General features: G+C 46.5%; 1 protein-coding gene across 6 annotated transcripts in view; it reads left to right on the forward strand.

Moving 5' to 3' along the window:
- Positions 1–19,281, forward strand: part of LOC147701649 (immunoglobulin superfamily member 1-like) — a 932,114-nt gene that overhangs the window by 297,333 nt on the left and 615,500 nt on the right. Inside the window, exon 3 of one of the 6 annotated variants that reach the window (XM_086930280.1) lies at positions 18,195–18,311. The exons of the other annotated variants lie outside the window; for them this stretch is intronic. The gene's annotated coding sequence lies outside the window, so the exon portion shown is untranslated. The remainder of the gene's footprint in view (positions 1–18,194; positions 18,312–19,281) is intronic. 6 annotated transcript variants of the gene reach the window in all.

Consider the following 19,281-nt stretch of genomic DNA (forward strand, 5'->3'; position numbering starts at 1 on the left):
ACGAAGAAAACCTTAGTTAATGTATACATGACCCACAAAAGGTCAGACTGCTTTGCTCGCAGACTAACTTCTGAGGCCTACGTAAAAGGCAACACCAGATGGCAGTCACGACGCACGGCAAAAACCCATGTTTAGAAAAGAAAGTCGTAAGGAAAGAAACAATTTAGTTATTGTTTAGGATAAGATATGTGCAAGGAAACTAAAGGTTAACAAGGTCCTGAACAGTGATTGAAAAACTCAGACAACAATCAGCTAGTGAAACTGGTTTTGCAAAAGGTCAGTTTCAGATGAAAAGGGTCACTCTCTGCAGTTCATTCAGTGTCAGAAAAACCCAAGTTAATATATGCACAAACTCAGAAGGCTAGGCCACTTGTTTGTTGGGCCTACTTCACAGGCCTACGTGAGGGCAAGACTAAAATGGAGTCAGGTTTGAGAATTACAGAACCACAATGGAGGATGCCTCCCTGGCATGCCTGAACCGAGACCTTCCACCAAGGTGACGTCGGGACCTAATGGAAGACAGCGGAGCCCATGCAACCAAACGCCCCAAAAGGAGATCTCTTTCTACTTCCCCCCACCGTTCGACGGAGGTCGCAGACTGAGGGGCCAAAGTCCCCTGAGGCGGTGGGTGGGAGAGGGGCCGAAGAGAATTCCAAGGCATCCCTGGTGGCATCACCAGTGGGGGCAGATCAGGAGGCGGCCTAGACAGTGAGTCAAATACTCAAAACTAAGCAAAGGGACCAACGTCCCTCGCTTACGAGTGGTAAGTAGCCTCAGTCTCCCCAACAGAAGGATTCCCCGACACAGACTGCTCAGCGTTGAGAGTCGACGTTGCCGGGAACCCAATGTCCCCGCCAACGATGATAGGCTCACCACGGAGCGAGGCCTGGAACAAGACCTAGGCGTCGAGCGCCGGCATGACGTCGACATCACTAGGACGTCACCATCACTACGACATTGACCAACACCACGATGTCAAAACGCCACTACGGTGTTGAACACTTTTATACTTGGACGTCGCTGCACTTTGAAGTCGAGCAGCACTGTACTGAGAAGCCAAGCATCCCTCGACGTCGAGCATCACTGCTCTGTGAAGCCTAGCAAACCTAGACATCGAGCATTACTGCTCCTCATCGTCGAGCGCTCCTCGACGTCGAGCATTGCTGCTCTTTGACGTTGAGCATTGCTGTTCCTCGACGTCGAGCCTTGCTGTTCCGCGACGTCGAGCCTTGCTGTGCTCCTCGACGTCAAGCCATGCTGTACTCCTCGACGTCGAGCATGCTGTACTCCTCAATGTCGAGCATTGGTGCTCCTCGACATCGAGCTCCTCCTCGACGTCATGCACTTCGACGTCGAGCATAAACTGCACTCCTATGACGTCGAGCCTCACGTCAACGTCGAACATGACCACAACGTCGAGGTCCTCAAGGTCCACTCCTAGACGTCGACCTTTAACATCGTGTCAACCGGAGTCCTGGGTTGACGGAGAGCATACCTGCTCTCGACGTCGCCATCCTCGACGCTGACCGGAGCCGCGTCATTCTCCAGACGAGTTCCTACAAGGGGAAACCCCCGAGGTCACACCATGGGACCCAGTAGAGGACCTACCCTCTCCTTACCCAGAGGCTGAAGAAGATGCCCTCAAACTTCCCTGCTCTAAACCTGGTAGCCAAAGCCTCCTGGAAATGATTTGACAGAGAAGACGGTTGTCAAAGACATAAGACACAGGCAAGCACAGAAAACAAACTCTGTGAGCTTCAGCTTTTGGTCTTCATTTCAACTGCAGTCAAAGCACTTGTCATAAAGAAACAGCATAAATACAAGAAGACTGCAGAAATTCTGCCAAAAAAACACAGCAGAATTTAGATAAAGGCCAAAGACGTCGAGTGAAGCTACAAAAATCCCAAAATAATCACTAAAAGTGAATAAAAAAACCTCAAAAAATGAAGAACTAATGCTCCAGGGTCCTGCTAGCAGGAGCCGGAAAAAAGAACTGAAAGTAAAAGGACTTTGGCTGTGCATCATGGGATACAGAGGGTCTCTGGAGAGTTCCTTAAAGGCACGGTATCCCTTTTCCAGACACATAATTGCAGCCTATGGGGGCTTGTCTGTCGAACCCTTCCTCTCTATCATTTCAAGGATTTTTGTGAAGGGGAGTTTTCTCCAGGAGGGAAAACTTGGTAAAATGTGTAAAATCTGACATTTTGGGCTATCCTTTTCACTGATTGGATGACGTGGTGGCCATTGTAGCCTTTTTAAGTGTTAGGCTGCATTATTTGTCTTGATTTTCTCTTAAGTGTCTATGCAGGACTGCAAAGAAGCCAGCTTAAGAGATTATTTTTGATTGCTCCGGGGTCAACGCACATGGGCGGGACTATTCACTAGATTATGACTATAACAGAGATCCCCTACTACAGAACTGTGTGTTTGTGTTAGTACTGGTTGAGTCGTGAGTCTGTCTGCAGTGTGATGAGTGCAGGAAGGCACCATTTACACCCTTTTTTCCAAACATTAGTAGTACGTTTCCTTGAATATTATTTAGTATAATACACAATTTTCACCCAGGTGAGTGTATTAAAACCTACACATAGGTATTTTGTTACATAAAATGTAAAGGATTTCCTCTGTAAGGAATGACTTTAGTGTTGCTTATAGCCTCTGCCAAATCCTTGGGGGGAAGATTTGCATTGTAAACATTCTTGCTAGAATCTTTTCTTAGCTGGGTAGCAGGATCCTGCAATTAAAAAAACCCACAAAATTATACATATATCTGTACATATCGTATAGATACACTGAGTGCCTTTGGGTCCGCTCTGTTCTACCATTTATTGTTCTGTCTGAGTGTCATTTACACTCTGCTTTCATCAATGAAAGCGAACTGCATGAGTTAATAGTTCATTCTGTGTCAGTTATTGGGTCTCTTACCCTATAAATGAAGGCATTTTCTATCAAGCCTATCTTGAAAATGAGAGTGCTTCAGTGGCAGCAATGGTTGGCTAATACTATACTTTTTAATTTCTCCTTTCATTTATTTCCTTCTTCTCCTCTTTTTTATTTTAATGTTTCTTAAAATGGTAGGACAGCTCTCCAGTCAGCGCTAATGGATTGCTTGCCACTCATTTCATCTGCAGTGAGCAGCCACTCGATTCAAGTTAGCCTGGCTGATGAGAGGAGATACCCCGAAACCGGTCCCAGGATTCTTGTTTCAAGTCCAGGGAAGGCCTGGCTTGGCAGTTTGGGCTGCACTGTTCCCATGAGAAACAGGGTAAAGACTGATTTGCATATGGCTGGGTCTGAACAGGGGTGGCGAAGTGAGCTAAAGAACAATGATGGATTCAACCCAGATCTGTGACTAGGGGTGAATGTCTGAAAAGTTTCAGTGCTCCGTCCATCATCTACTTGTGTTTACTTTGTACACCATAAGTTGCAGTGTATGCCCAGAAGTAAGCCCCTTGATCACTTTGCCACTGGATTCAAGATTGCCTGGCTGATGAGGGGTGTTACTCCGAAGCACGTCCCAGGATGCTTGTTTCCAGTCCAAAGAAGACCTGGCTTGGCAGTTAGCGATGGACTATTCCCATGAGGAACAGGGTCAAGACTGATTTGCATACGGCTGGGACTGAACTGGGGTGGCGAAGTGAGCTAAAGAACGATTATGGATTCAACCCAGATCTTTGACGGGGTTTAGTGTCTCAAACATTTCAGCCCTGCATCCATCATCTTCTTGTGCGTGCATTGTTCGCCTTAAGTTCGCAGGGTACCTCCAGACATTGGTCCCTTGCTCACTTTGGCTTTGGATTCATGCTAGCCTGGCTGATGAGGGGTGTTACTTCGAACCTGATCCCAGGATGCTTGTTTCCGCTGTAGAGAAGACCTGGCTTGGCAGTTCGGGCTGGACTGTTCCCATGAGGAACAGGGTCGAGACTGATTTGCTGTTAGCTGCATCTGAACTGGAGTGGCGAAGTGAGCTAAAGAACGATGAATGATTCAACCCAGATCTATGACTGGGGGTGAGTGTCTGAAAGGTTTCAGCACTCTGTCCATCATCTCCATGTGTTTGAGTTGTTTGCCTTAAGTTGGCAGGGTATGTCTAGACATGGGCCCCTTGCTCACTTTGGCAGTGGATTCAAGCAAGCCTGGCTGGTGAAGAGTGTTACCTTGAAACCAGTTCCAGGATGCTTGTTTGCGGTATAGGGAAGACCTGGCTTGGCATTTATGGCTAGACTGTTCCGATGAGGAACCTGGTCAAGACTGATATGCACATGGCTGGGTCTGAACTGTGGTGGCAAATTTAGCTAAAGAACAATGATGGATTCAACCCAGATCTGGGACTGGGGGTGAGTGTTTGAAAAGTTTTTGCTCTCCATCCATCATCTCCTTGTATTTGCCCTAAGTTGGCAGGGTATGCTCAGACATGGGTCCCTTGCTCACTTTGCCACTGGATTCAACCTAGCCTAGAGGATGAAGCATGTTACCCCGAAACCAGTCCCAGTGTTATTATTTCCAGTGATTATTATACGCACATACAGTGGCAATGCCTAGTTGCGAATTCCCTTCAATCTATAAGGTCCACCAGATAATAGTATAAGAAAAAATCTATCATATAGTCTGGTGCTCTCCACGCAAAGATCCTCCTGCCACCTTGGAGGAAACAAGCTCTAAAGAGAAACTTCTCTATAGAGCTAAACATGTATACACAAATGCTGAAGTACACAAAAACCAGTCCATACTGTTTATAGGGCAGTGACCATATTAGTAAAGCAACAAGTCCATTTCAATGTTCCTTTTCTCTTTATTTTCTGATTTCCTTCTTCTATAAGTAGTACAAAAACAGTGGCAATCTAGCAGCACCACTCCCAAAGACTCACGAGTCTACAGTTTGCATACTCCCGGAGTTACAGGTTCCGTTCATTGACATCCTGTGACCGCGCCGGAGCCGGGGACTCGAATGCAGGCAGAGGGTAAAGGTGACTGGAAGGTGAGGCCCAACGCAGTTGAAAACCCCGGACCCCGTGAAAACAAAAAAAGTAGAGCGTTGACGTCAACGTGTCCTGTCACACACACTGAACCATCGATTAGTTGAGGCAGCTGACTGAGAGGTATTAACGGCGCCAAGAGTGGAGCCCAGCCAGACAGAAGCGGAGTGAGAGGGGCCCATGTAGCCCGATAATGGTACTGGGACCATTAATGCGCATCAGAGGAGGCAGTAGTGAGAGACAGGGTGCCGGATTTCGGGTTGGGGAGCGACTGTGATTTCCCCCGCCCCCTCTTGTTGCCGACCTTTCCCTCAAAACCAAGGTGGCGTAGGCAAGAGGACAGTGATTGCCTTTACTTGAACGGGGAATCTCCGCACAGCGTGTGTCGGAGCCCGTAATCGCTAAGAGGCCCTGCCAATAACTGAGGGAGACTAAGGCACCTTTTAATGGCCTGGTGGTGGAACCCTTTGGGGTTGTGAGCACACAAGGCCTAACTGCGCCACAGTTGACACGCATCACGACCCGCAGTGGAGGGCCGTAACTACCGCTCAGGACTACCACTGATTCAGAAGGCAAGTGCTTGAGGGACGGAGAGTACTACCTCCCCCCCACTGATCCTTCACCCTACAGTCATATCGAAGATTGACGGCCTATGATAGGGCTCCGACATTAAACCGACCTATGCACTGCGGGGGACAGACGGTGAGAAAGGCTGAGTGACAGAGTCCTAGGCCTGCGAAGACACAAAATTGATAAACCCAAAGCAACAGGGGCAAAAGGTTCCAAGACAGTCCAAACAAATAAACTTGATCGCTACACCCTCACTAAAGACTCACTGCAGGAACTCCAAGTAGGAAGCAAATCTACAGGTGACCAGGGAAGAGAGAGCCAGGAACTGACTCTGAAAGATGTCATTATTGCTATATCTGGAATCAGGACCACCTTAGAGCATAAAATGGAATCAATCTCGATGGAACTAAACCTAATCAGAGCAGCTCTCACCAAAATCAATGAGAAAGTCAAACAAGTAGAAATCACTGCAACAAGCCTAGTGGGTGACGTCACGCAAATACAAGGAGAGATACAAGCCCTCAAACCTTCCGCAAATTTACAAAACAAAAACTGGACGATTATGAAGGGCACCTTCGGTGGAACAACATACGCATACTGGGGGTGCCAGAGAGAGCATAAGGGCAAGCCTTGGACCACTTTGTGGAGGAACTTATACTGAACTATCTGCAGTCCAAGGGCCTCAGTAAATTATTTGTCATCCAACAGGCGCATAGGGTCCCTGGTGGACGTCCAAAGCCGGGGCCCCCCCACGCCCGATGTTAGCAAGAGTTTTGAATTTTCGAGACAGGGATGTAATCCTTCAGAACGCCAAGTAAAGACCCCCACTTCGTTATGACAATGCCGTAATAACCTTTTTCCCGGATTTCATGCAAATGGTACAGAGGCAGAGACAAAGATTCATGGAGGTGAAAAGGAAGCTCAGAGAGGGAGGGTTTAAGTATGCAATGCTATTCCCAGTGCATCTTCGTGTAGAGGCAGAGTACGAGCTTGGTTCTTCGAACAACCAGACTGTCTCATACTGGCTTGAGAGCCAGACAGAGCGAAATCTCAACGCCCGTAGCAGTGGCGAGGAATCAGCCTCCCAGACCAGAAGATGAAAGGGCATGAAATGAGGGGGCCTCCTTGGATCAGAAAAGGTCCACAGTCATGTTGAGACAAATACCTGGGGCCCATCACAGCCGACGTCCGATGGGACTCCTCTCCCAGTCACTTAAAATTAGAACTATTGAACGTGACTCTACATGGGGAACGTATGGCTGCTGAAGGGGAGGAGTGGAAAGAGGGACGGAGGGCAGCGCCCCACATATTTCTACCTTTGGTTCACCTTGAGGGAGACAGGCACTCTGCAAGTTTTAAAATGGGCAGTTCGACGCCCAGAGTGCAGGAAAGCAGGGAGTGGGGTTGTTGGGTTAGGGGTTTGTGTTTGTTTTTTGTTGTGGTTTTTAACATCGACAGCGCATATTGGCATCGTGGCAGAGGATACAAAGACTTATTCTGGACCCAATGAGTACACAGTGGGACAAGAGTGCTAGAATACTGAGCGGGAATATTAACGGGCTTGGGGATAAAATCAAACGCAGTGTGGTCCTTCAATATATTAAAAGGCAGACCCTGACAATATCATGCTTCAGGAAACGCACTTGGTAGGAAACTCCTGTACGGCAATGCACTGATGGGGATACAAAATGGTAGCGCATGTGGGGTTCACAACTAGCTCACGAGGCATTAGTATTATGATGAAAAACTCATTCCCCCTCACCATAAGTTCCACATGGACAGATGATAGGGGCAGGTACATAGGAGTTACGGGCTCATGGGAAGGGTGTACCATAACACTCATGTCAGTTTACATACCACCTGGCCTACAGGCTACCACATTTAAAGACCTGGGCGCCATCTTGCTTTCAGTGCCGTAAAGTCTACTAGTACTTGATGGCGACTTCAACTCTGTGGTTTCAGGTACGCTGGACCGCCAGCCTCCACGTGAAATAGGCCCTCTTCTCGTTTGCTGCCAGACTTTATTGAGGCCCTGAGATTGGCTGACTGGTGGAGAACACATAACCCTGACAAAATACAACAAACTTTCCACTCCAGGGGTCATCATAGCCTTTTCCGGATAGACTATATCCTAATACCTGGCCCACAAATAGCGCACATTCGTGAAATTCGGCACTTAGCCAGGGGCATTTCTGATCACTTCCCGGTGTGGGTACACATGGTCCTCAACCAAGTAAGAGTGGGGATACTTGCCCCGATAAGCCTTTGGTAACTCCGGGACCCCATAATCCGTAGTGTCTCGTCAAAGCCATGGACAACTACTTTCGAGAAAACGAGGGGACAGTGGACTCCTCACACACTCTATGGAAAGCCTTTAAATCAGTGATCAGGGACCAGGCCCTATCTCTAATAACTGGACAGAAGAAAGGCAAAAGGAAAGAGATCTCAGAAATTGAGGAATAGATCTATTGACTAGAAGGGGAAATTGGAACTGAGGCAACGCAAGAGAGGCTTCATGTGCTGCAACTTAAGCAAGACGAATATAGAGACCTAGTGACCGACAGGGCTAAAGTCCTGGGGAGGGAAAAACTCAGAAGAACATATGACCTGGGGGATAAGGCGGGGAAACTAATCGCCTGACTTGATAAAAGAGAGTGGGTGAGCCGGCTGGTTCCAGAACTCAGGGATACAGGTAGCACTTCCATAACAGACCCACAGGATATCACAAAACGATTTGCTAGACACTTTAGTGAGGTGTACACTACGGGGCACCAGACATTGAAGAAGACTCTTCCGAGCTCTTGCAAGGCATAACGCTGCCCACCCTCTCTGCAGAGGACCATGATTTTCTAGACAGTACATTAACGATGGACGAAATAGCACAGGCAATTAGATCATTGAACTCAGTAAAAGCCCTTGGCCCAAACGGCATTCCTATTGAGCTGCATAAGCTCAGGCCCGACAAGTTAACACCCTATTTAAAAGCAATGTTTGAGGAAAGCTAGGAAAAGGGGATACTGCCAATATATCAAAGAGTGGCCACCATAGTCACCATTCATAAGGAGGGTAAAACCAAAACTGACTTCGCATCATACAGACCGAACTCGCTCCTCAACTTGGAACCCAAAATTCTTGCCAAGGTCCTGGCTAATCGCCTAGTTAAAAATATAACAAGCCTGGTGCACCCGTATCAATCAGGCTTCATGCCGCACCTAAACAAAGCACTGAACCTGCGTAGAGTCCATGGAGTTCTGGGTAGAGCAGCCACGATCTCCGAATCAGCCATAATTGTATCCTTGGATGCGACCATGGCATTTGATACTGTCGAATGGTCCTATCTCCTGTCCGTACTCGCAAAAATGGGGTTTGGTCCGGGCTTCATTCAATGGGCACGCCTCTTGTATAATAGGCCCATGACGCAGGTTGTAGTCAATAACAAAAGATCAGACACGCTTACCCTGAGTCAAGGAACCCATCAGGGATGTCAGCTTTCACCTCTCCTGTTTGCCTTGGCCTTGGAACCACTGCTGGTTTGGATCCGGAGGGACCCAATAATAGGAGGACTGCATTGGTCCCCTGATTGGGAAGACAGCATTTCGCTTTATGCGGGCAACATACTATTGTATCAGGCCTCCCCCAAGAGGTCCCTGGTGTCAGTCCTGGACATTCTTGCAGTTTTCGGCAGATATCCCGGGTTTTCCATCAATTGGAATCAGTCCCATCTCTACGTCCTTCAGGGAGACCCACCACGAGGCTGCACAATACAGATTAGCGCTGTGGGCTTCAAATATTTGGGAATATTCATCTCCTTAGACCAAACACTCTGATACAATCGCAATCTTCTCCCTCCGTTATTGAGGTTGAAATAGGATATAGCTAGTTGGAAGTCTCATCCCCTGTCACTCTTGGGCAAAGAAGCTCTTTGCAAAATGATGTCCTTACCCCGTTTCTTGTATGCCTTGCAAAATTTGTTAGCTCCTGTGCCACTGACATATGGTAAAGAAATTGAGGGCCTCCAGCTGGACTTGCTAAGGGACGAGAAACCACGCATTGCCCTAAACAAGCTCACATTAAACTGATAAGATGGAGGCATTAGCCTCCGAGACATCCAGAAATATTATTGGACTGCACACCTTGCAGCCGTCAATCACGGCACCTGTGGTAGCCCAGATGACCCTGGATATAATATGGATAGTTGGCTCCTCCCAGGGGGGAATTTCAATAGAGCACTCTACTCCAAACCTGGCCAATTCCATCTGACAGGCACTACCAAACACTCGGTAGACGTCTAGCATGTTGTAACTAAATCACTCGGGTGGGGACATAAACTGACTTTAGAAACTCCCTTGTGGGACTCGGAGAGGCTGGGTTGCCTATGGAAATCGGACAAATTCGATAGGTGGGACCTGATTGGAATCTCGCAAGATAAAGACATGTGGGAGAAGGGCAAAGTGAGGTGCTTTACCACTCTATAGCAACAACACGAGCTAGTCGACCCAGAACTTTTTCGATAAAAACAAGTCTGCCATGCACTGCATTCGCTTCTCCCGTAGGGCTCTTCCCCGCCTGAGTCCTCCCCACTGGAAGATAGAGTGCTGGATGGTCACCTGCCCGGAGAAACCTATAGCATTAATATATAAGAAGTTAATAAACAATATGACAGACCCCCTCCAAACCCTATGGGAGAAATGGGTATGAGATGGTATCGAATTGGATGATGAAGAATGGCAGGAGGCAGAATCTTCTCTGAGAGTGGAAGCAATCCCGGCAGTACTTAGGTTGGTACAACTCAAAAGTCTCCATAGAGTATATGTTACAGGCCCCCGACTGGTGCAGATGGGAAGGGCTGAAGGAGGAGAGTGTAGGAGAAGGTGCGGCCACTTAGGCACCTTCATGCACTTTATATGGGAATGCGAGCATATGCAATCCTACTGGAGAAAAATACACAATATAATATGTAACATGCTCACTGTAGTCCTTCACCCGGAGGCATGTAGGTGCCTTCTGAACATATGGGAGCCTATAGATTTGAATAAACATCACACACAGTGGGTTACACTGGGGTTGATGTTGCAAGGAGGAACATTGCACAATTATGGGGAGAGGTGTAGCCACCCACCGTAGAGGCCTGGAAAAAAGATTTTGATTGTTGCATGCACTGGGAGAAGACGGTCTATGTAGCCCGGGGTTGACCAAAAAAATGGTCTCGAATCTGGAGCCCATGGAACGCATACGGAGGGGACATGTGCCTTCCACAGCGTAGTATTGAGCAGGATGATGCCCTCACCCGTAGATTGTCCCTACAGTATGAAGTTATACTTAGTGATTGCCTATTGTTGTCGCTGCATATGATAATCCTGATTCCACTGTATTGTATGTTTTATGTCGATGAATGTTAATAAAAAGAAATTAATTTTTTTTTTTTTTAAGATTGGTCTACACCTTATATAATTTACCTGTCAGTCCCTTGTAAAGTGGTATCTCAGATACCCAGAGCTGGTAAATTAAATGCTGCTGGTGGGCTTGCCGTGCTGATTGCGCCACCCACCTAAGTAGCCTTTCAAACCCGTCTCAGTCCTCTGCCATTGCAGGGCCTGTGCGTGCAGTGTTACTGCCGCTATTACGTGGCACCTAAAGTGTGTGCCATGTCTGTGACCCCCCTTTTACTGCACCTCAGTCAACCCTAAGGTAGGCCCTAGCTAGCCCTATGGGCAGGGTGAATTGTAGGTAGAAGGTAGGACATGTACCTTAAGTGTGTGACATGTCCTGGTAGTAACAAACAGCCATTTTGATTTCTCACTGCTGTGAGGCTCTCCTCCCATAGGAATGCATTGGGGATTCCCTGATAAGTGTTTCAGTGGTTATTCCTGATATGAGAGGAGGAGCGTGTTCAAGTTTGGTATGGTGGGAATAGTAATAATAAATGCTGCACTATGGTGTGCGCAGATTTATTATCACTATTTTAGAAATGCCACTTCAAGAATTAGGCATTTCTTGGTGCTATGTGTCTGCCTGTCTGATGTGGATTGCATGTCTGCCTTTGGAGTGACAGGGATTGGTGAGGTGTGTGTGGCTCCAGGGAGGACACGGTGAGTCAGTGCTAGGCTGAATGAGAGATCTGCAATTGGAGTAGTGGGAGGAGTAGTCCCCTGACCCTGAATAGGTCTGTCCCTGCCTAGATGAATGCTGGCTCCGCCCACCTGTGGTGTTGCTGATGACAGCCCCAACCTGACAAAGGAGGGTGGGAGCCCTGTAAGCAAAGGGCTCCACACCCCCCAGAATGAGTTGAGGCTGGATTTGCCCAAGCCCTGTGCCAGGGCAGACAAAGCAAAAGTGGTGTATAAATATTGGGGCTGTGACCTCATGAAAAGTGGGCTTCCTTGTGCTTTTGAGGACTAGCTGCTGCTGGGCTCCAGGAGGTACCTTCATGAGGGACTGCCTCCCTGCTGGAGGGCCCTGTGAGCTGGCCTGCCTGGGTCTGGCCTTGTGCCCCTGAAACTTTGCTCTTTGGAGCTGTGGCCCCTAGCGCCTTGTGAAGCACTGTATCCAGATTCCAGGAAAGGAGGAATGTGGGGCCGTGCAGCACTGTGCTGCGAAGTGCCTGCAGAGGGAATCCCGAGCGTAGAGATTACCCCGAGTTGCTGGAAGGAGCGGGAGCCCAGCCTGCATTGCCACTGCTTAGAAGAAAGGGAGCCTACCCCACATTGGTGTGCGTTTAGAGGTGGGAGCCCACCCCACCTTTATGTTGCGAGAAGGGGGAACCCACCCGCATGATGGTGCCTTTATTTGTTTAGTGGGAGCCCACCCTCATGCTGGTCCCATTATTTGTGGAGCGGGTGCCCACCCCGCATTTCGTGCGGATCAAAACCAAAGCGGGAGCCTACCCTGTGTCATAGTGCCTCCCGGAGTGAAGCCGCCACAGAGAACAGCAAAAACAGAAGTCAGGTGCGACTCGTTTTTTGGTTGTAGGTGGGCCGGCAGGAGAGACGATGCCAGAGCCCCGTGTGGTGCTACTTGAGTCAGGCCATTGTAGCCTGGTCCTGGGCAGGGCCCCCGTGAGCTGGAGAGAGCTCCGCGGAATTGGCCAATTAGAGAGAGAGCAAGACCCCTCCGGTGACTGCAAGAGAGCCTCGGAAGTCAGGTTTTGTGGAAGCCTGATCGAGGGAGTCATGCAATTGGAGCTTTCTGTGCCCCGGTAGCTGCAGAAGTGAGACTGGTGTCCCAAACAGGGCGGTGTGTCGCAGATTCAGTCAGAAGAACCAACCCCGGTGAGTGGGGCTGTACGTGAGCCTTTTTTTCTGGTGCGGAAGCTACACCAGAGGAGTCCCGGTGCAGGGGTCACTGTGATTGCTAGAGTCCTGACGAGAGGGACTCTTGGGCCACTGAAGTGCTGAGGCTAAATTCCTTGTTGGGGAGCAGTTTGTATTGGAGAGTCCCGGGGCCAGTTTGTATTTAGGAGTCCTGGAGTGGGGCTCAAAAGGGTACAGTGGTACCAGGCCTCATAATCACAGCTGCACCGTGAGAGACAGCTGCCACATTGGGGACAATTGTGGTAGAGTTCTAGTGGGGATTTAGGGGAAACAGAGGTGCCAGGGCCTAATTTCCAGCTGCACCACGAGAGAGAGCGGGCAGCTACAATGTGGGGCATTATTTTTACTTTCTGATGATGAGGGAGTGAGATACACTCCTCTGCCCCAACGCATTGTGCACCGTGATTTTGCTGCATTAGCATCTACGAGCCCTGACATTTAGGACAAAGAGCCTTTGGGCCCCAGAGAAGGCCAGTTCATCTGGGGTCATTTCAGTGTGTCTGCTAAGGTGCTTTGTGCACTTTATCTGTGGTACTGGGGTGCAGTACTCATGTTTTAGGCATAATGTGTTTATTCCTAATGTGGTTTATTCCTAATGTGTCTATGCCTATTGTGATGCCTATGACATAATGCGTTTATGTTAGGATGTTTATGCATACGGTGTTCATGCCTGATAGAGCGCCCAGGTCGCCCGACTCTTTATTTCACCAACTTGTACGCACTTAGGCCCATAACATGTTTATCACTGTATTCCTGTGAATCGGGCGAGCTTACACATCACCATCAGTAATACTTATGTTTCTTTTACTATTAATATTCTGTTGTACCTGACTTGCCAATTCTTGTCACAGGTACCTAAGTTTCCCGATGAATCAGGAGTAAGCAGGGGTAGGAGATAAGGCTAACCTGAATGCCTTGTACATTTAAATAACACTTTATACCTTTTGTAATAACCACAGACACCTGAAGGGTTTTCAAGGCTTTATATAGCAAAAATTAAAGTCCATATGCCATGAGAATAAAATTGATACAGATTAAAATATCAATAACTTGAATCAGAACTATAATGTAACTATGAATGAGAGCGAGCACTATTGAATGTCAGAAAACTAAAGGAAAAGGGTAACAAGGAACATACTATTCAGTTTATAGGCTTAAACTAAGGCTGTAAAAAGAGACCTTATTTTATCTACTGATTGAAACAATATTTTCTAACAGAAGGTGAGAATAAATCCCACTAATTAAGTAAACAGTTCATTAATATCCTACAGGTAAGGGGAAAAATGGAACATAACTAATAAAACAATTTGCATGTAAAAATCCTTCTAGAAGAGACAGGGAAAATAACATAGGCAATGATGCTTTATTCAAAAAGAGAAAAGGAAAAGTAAAGTTAGACGGACACCCACAGATATATTTACCTAGGATGGAAATGAGGACTAACCCTGGCCACGGGTCAGTTTGGGAAAGCGAGGAGAAAGACCCTCAAGGACTTAGGATGCCAGTAAGCGAGCAGGTACAGCTCATGGACAGTCAGGACAGGATACTCCTCAGGATTTGGATCAGGACTGGGCTCATCAAAGGGTACGACCAACACCTGCAGCTTCGGATGCAACGCCTGCGCTACTCCCTCTCTGCACGAAATCTGCCAATAACCCCGATTGGGTTCTCGAATCTCCCAGCAAAGTGCTTCGCCAGCACTTAAGACTATTCCACCCCTTGGAGTTTGTGGAAATTATGGACAGAGTGCTCCGCAGCTCTCTGTATCAATCACCTATAGAGTTCGTAGGGTCGGTGACAGGTCAGCTACTCGGACAAGTCAGACAATTTCTCTATCTAAAACTAGGCTAGTTATACTGTTTTCGGGTAAGTGGGCCACCCACAAATGTTGCAAATGACAGGATCCCCAACTTTGGATTGGACAAGAGAGGTGGTTAGGTCATTGTCACCACCTAGAATTCGGTGTTCTCATAATTAATATGCGATATTTCGAACCCACCCCTTACATTCCAGTTCCCATGGCATACGTGTAAAGAGAACAATAGGGCAGACAGTGGACTATCAATTTCGTAACACTTTTAGGTGTAATACAGTTTCTTCTCGCTAGGTCAGAGTGCAGGTTCCCAGGAGCATCTCAGGTTTGGTAGCCAGCTGGCTGAGTTCCACTGCTGCAAGACTAGGTTCTCTTGTCATGTGATCGGTTCCTTTCAGATTTCCAAGATGGAGGGGCTACCCACTCCCAGGCCCGCAAATACGCGGTACATGAAAAGTAAGCGAAAACAAATTAGAAACACAGAAAAAATAATTACACTGTATACCATGATTAGCTACACTGCACCCCCTTACTTTATATTATCTATAGCGTTAGAGGTTAAGCAGAAATAGACAGCTGAGCAAAAGCAGCAGCAGCAAGCAAGATGCATGTTATAAACAAAGCGGCCATATTTGCTATAATGCGCATGTGCGAAAAAATCCCTCCAGAACTACGAGTGCGTCACATCACATGGGTATGACCGACGCATGCGCAGACTGAAATCCCGCATAGCAGCGACCAGTCAGTGTGCAAGCTTTGTTAGGATTAGAAAACACATAAGCAAGCGTCTCTGGGACACCCGCGTGCTCTGTGAAAGTGCGATATTAATACACGAAACAGGTTGGTTAATAACATTATTGATCAAGTGAGGTTCTTGAATGCAAGCAAGTCGCTTTTCGTGCGAATCCTTGCTCCATCAATCCCCTCTTTGATGATATTTACTATCATCACTATTAATGGAAACAGATGCCAACTTTTTCTTTCAGATCTCATTCATTTCAATCTCCACGAACTTATTATTGAGCCTTTTTTCTGCATCCTTATTAGGATGGGAATTCTTGGCTCTCTTGTAAATGTACTTCCTCAGCTCTTCTAATTCCAGTTCATCAACATTCCTTTTCACTCCCCTTTTATTCACAGTATACTTTTTTCTGCATTTTTGACATTTGCAGCAAATTATTATAATCAGCACAATCAAACTTATTCCAGCCATTGGCATCAGTATTTTACCCACGAGACTTCTACCTATGTTAGAAAACCAACTACCTATTGAGGAGAGACAATCAGTTAGTCTCTTCCAGGCACTGTCAACCTCCAGTGATTTGAGTTCTTTTTCCAAATTAGTTATGTTTCTCACGTATTTCTTAATTTCAATGCTCTTGTCCGGAATGTAAGTGCAACAATGTTGCGCTTTCAACATTCTACAGACTCCGCCCTCTTTTTCTAATAAGGTATCAAGAGCAAGACGGTTTTGTAAAACCATTGATCTGATCGCAACCAATTCGGTATTGACCATCAGCAATCCAGCAGCAGAGTCAGTGGATAACCGATCCACTACTGTAGACAATTTGCAAATTCGATGTGTATTCAGAACCACTCCCACTCCAGGTATCAATGCACTAAATATATCACCTATTATTTCTCCTACACTCTCTCTTCTACTGCGTACTAAACCATTAGTATTTTCATTGCTTCCAGTGGCGTCATTCACATGGTATATTTTCGGGAAGACAATGCCAAAATAGCAGCTTCCATACCAGTGATCTGGCAATTTGAAATAAGCCCTGTTTCCACATATATAATATATTCCAGGAAACACAGGTTCTGACCCATTTTTGAATCCCCAACGTCCAATTACCTTATACTTGTGTTTGCACTCACTGGAACCGATGAATACATTGTTATAATAGCTAGTCTTTTCTCTGTGAAGACACAGTTTCCCCTTTCTTTCGAAGTCCAACAACAGTGCAGGATTAGCTTCACCATTTGAGGTGCTTTCCATGTTTTCTGCCCATTAAGGAGTTCTCTGTCTTTTATCATTTGCCTTTCTTTGGAAACTGTCCCTTCTTTTCTCTGCCATTTTAAAAAAAAAAATTTCTTGTTCATGTAATGAACAGGTCAAATTATTTCTGTGTGCTTCATTTAAATCTATTGCAAAAAACACAGTTGATGGACAGAATGTAGAACAATGTCATACATTCACCCCAGTACAAGGATCTGGGCCTAAATCCATCGTTTTTTTGCACTCCACACCACCCTGGGTTAGACACTGGCTATATGCAAATCAGCTCTGACCCTGTGCCTCATGGGAACAGTCCAGTCCGAACTACCAAGCCATGTCTTTCCCAGACCGGAATCAAGCATCTAAGGACCAGTTTCTGGCTATCAGCCTTCATCAGCCTGGATAGCTTGACTCCAGTGGTGTGGAGAGCCTGGGACTCACGTCTGAGTATACCCAGCACACTCGGGGTGAAAATTGCAAAAAACACAGTTGATGGACAGAATGTAGAACAATGTCATACATTCACCCCAGTACAAGGATCTGGGCCTAAATCCATCATTTTTTTTGCACTCCACACCACCCTGGGTTAGACACTGGCTATATGCAAATCAGCTCTGACCCTGTGCCTCATGGGAACAGTCCAGTCCGAACTACCAGGCCATGTCTTTCCCAAACCAAATTGGACTGTTCCCATGAGGCACAGGGTCAGAGCTGATTTGCACATAGCCAGTGTCTAACCCAGAGTGGTGTGGAGTGCAAAAAAATGATGGATTTAGGCCCAGATCCTTGTACTGGGGTGAATTTATGACATTGTTCTACATTCTGTCCATCAACTGTGTTTTTTGTCATTTAAATCTATGTCGCCTATAGAAAATATTCTCCCATATAACGAGTCACATCACTTTTAGTATGTACAATATTCAGGTTTCCCCCAATAGGAAGTTCAGAAAAAATGACGTCAGCGTTTGAATAGTAATACTGTAGGGTGCTTCTGTAAAATAAGCTTGCTAAAATACTACAGGAAATTCTATAGGTTAGGGGTAAATAGTGATAGGTCACACCTTCAGCTACAGAAGTGGGTAGTTTCATACAGACATAACAGTCTTCTATTTCCATAGCTTCTACATAGTGTACTAAAAGGTTTGCAAATACATTTAAATGTGTTCTGTTCTTAATTCTGTGATAATGTAGTCCTCCCTCATCTGATGCATCTAAGTCAGGTCTAGTTTGTTTCAGGCTAAATGTATTCTCATGTCTTTCTACGCTTCGTGGTGTTTCTTCTGTCAGTTGAATGTCTGAGTCCTCTGTCACTTGTTTAGTAGGATACAGGTTAGAATCTTTACTTAATATGAACGGGATTAAGACTGTTAGTCCTATCCATACTATCAGTACTATTGCTACACTACATAAGCATATTTTACAGCATGTTTTACAGCAATTCTTTCTAGGTCTTCCATTCACACTTGAATCAGACATTGTGGCTCAACAGAAGTTTTCCATCCCCTCTTTTTTTCTTTTCACAGGTAGCTTACGCAAGTTAACCTTCAGGTTGGGTCTTCTTCTTCGGAACCCTGATCAGTGACCAATTCTCCGTCACTTTCGTCACTTATTTCAAGGTCTTCAAATTCTTCAAGCACTAAGTAAGTCCATTCAGGATCTCGATAGTTTTCGTTTTGTCTTCTTATTCTGCTACTTCTTCTCTTAGGTTGGACTCCAGCTCTTTCCTTTTCACTGGCAGCCTTTTTCCGGTCTTCTAGTTTTTCCTCTACAGTTTTCAATCTTAGTTTCAGTCTTCTTATGTACCTGGGTACACTTTTCTTCCTTTTTAGTCTTTTAACTGGCACTGTGATCTGACTTTCTTCACGGGCTCTGTTATTTTCATTCAGTTGTGGTACATTTATTTCGACAGTGTTTTCGTCCCTTCCTGTCTGACTAGTTCAGGTCTTACTTCAGTTTCTTCTGCCTGGTCTCTAAACTGGCCTTGTTCAGGTATACTTTGGATTTGACTTTGACTTTCAACTGTTTCAAACTCGGTCTCCTGAACACGTTCGTCTATTTCTATCTGTTCCTGTTCATGCACTTCGAACCCTTGATTTTCTTCCGCATGAACTTCAGCCCTAATTACTATCTGTCCCTTTCCAGTTTCTGGAGTCTTTGGAGGTGTGTCGATGACTTGGTCTGTCCCTATCTGACCTTGTTCTTCAGCAGGTCTGACATGGATTTCGATGACCTGATTATCTCTGTCAATTCCTGTCTCGTCCTCACTATCCCACTCTCTATCTAGATAGGAGTACTTTCTGGTTCTTATTGGATCAAGAATCAGATCGTCTGCTGGGTACCATTCGTCTAGACTTGTGCTCGGTTGATCGACATCAGCTAGTTCCAGACCTTCATCTGGAGACCCCTCAGCTGCACAAACTTCAGCCTCAGTCGCTTCTTCTCCGGTTACCCGCTTGGTATGACTGGCATGGATCCACTTTGGCACCCCTGCACACTTCACTGCAGTTGTGGTGACAAGGATCACTTGTCTGCGCTTTCCCCACTTTGGTGCAAGGCAACTCTTCCGGGTGTGTTTCTTTAACATAACCCAATCACCTGGTTTCAGGTTAT

Source organism: Lissotriton vulgaris, chromosome 7 (assembly GCF_964263255.1).
Source record: "Lissotriton vulgaris chromosome 7, aLisVul1.2, whole genome shotgun sequence".
Taxonomy (NCBI): Eukaryota; Metazoa; Chordata; class Amphibia; order Caudata; family Salamandridae; genus Lissotriton; species Lissotriton vulgaris.